This window comes from Oncorhynchus keta, chromosome 34, assembly GCF_023373465.1.
Source record: "Oncorhynchus keta strain PuntledgeMale-10-30-2019 chromosome 34, Oket_V2, whole genome shotgun sequence".
In the NCBI taxonomy this organism is placed as follows: domain Eukaryota; kingdom Metazoa; phylum Chordata; class Actinopteri; order Salmoniformes; family Salmonidae; genus Oncorhynchus; species Oncorhynchus keta.
Window position 1 is genome coordinate 49606797 of NC_068454.1, and position 963 is coordinate 49607759.

A 963-nucleotide genomic window follows, 5' to 3' on the forward strand; every position below is an offset into this window, starting at 1 on the left:
TACAATATTGAGAAAAGGGTAAATGTTATTCTGTACTTACTTTGAGTGGCGTTGTACTGTACTTTCAAATGTGTTGGCAGATTACAGGTGGATATCTAGAAAATGTGGTAAAAAATACTATCAATACTGAAGTATAATTACAAGCATTTCATAAGGGCTTTTATTGACAATTACATGAATTTGATGCAAAGAGTCAATATTTGCAGTGTTGACCCTTCTTTTTCAAGACCTCTGCAATCGGTCCTGGCATGCTGTCAATGAACTTCTGGGCCACATCCTGACTGATGGCAGCCCATTCTTGCATAATCAAGGCTTGGAGTTTGTCAGAATTTGTGGGCTTTTGTTTGTCCACCCGCCTCTTGAGGATTGACCACAAGTTCTCAATGGGATTAAGGTCTGGGGAGTTTCCTGGCCATGGACCCAAAATATCAATGTTTTGTACCCGAGCCACTTAGTTATCACTTTTGCCTTATGGCAAGGTGCTCCATCATGCTGGAAAAGGCATTGTTACGTCATCAAACTCTTCCTGGATGGTTGGGAGAAGTTGCTCTCCGGATGTTGTGACTAAACACCTCCCTCTGCAACTGGATCCTGGATTTCCCAACAGGCCACCCCCAGGTGGTAAGGGTAGGTAACAACACATCCGCCACGCTGATCCTCCACACAGGGGCCCCTCAGGGGTGCGTGCTCAGTCACCTCCTGTACACCCTGTTCATTCATGACTGCACGGCCAGGCACGACTCATAACACCATCATTGAAATTTACTGATGACACAACACAATCACTGACAATCGCTGACAACAACGAGACAGCCTAAAGGGAAGAGTCAGAGACCTGGCCGTGTGGTGCCAGGACAACAGCCTCTCCCTCAACATCCGACAGTGTCAGAACCGGTGTGAGTACGATTCGATCTTAGTCCTGTATTGACACTTTGCCTGTTTGATGGTTTGTCGGAGGGCATA

General features: G+C 46.1%; 2 protein-coding genes across 6 annotated transcripts in view; one reads left to right on the forward strand and one right to left on the reverse strand.

The window, feature by feature from the left end:
* Positions 1–963, reverse strand: part of LOC127915127 (uncharacterized) — a 1101500-nt gene that overhangs the window by 79021 nt on the left and 1021516 nt on the right. The window lies entirely within an intron of this gene.
* clybl (citrate lyase beta like) overlaps positions 1–963 on the forward strand; it is a 215893-nt gene that overhangs the window by 59633 nt on the left and 155297 nt on the right. The window lies entirely within an intron of this gene.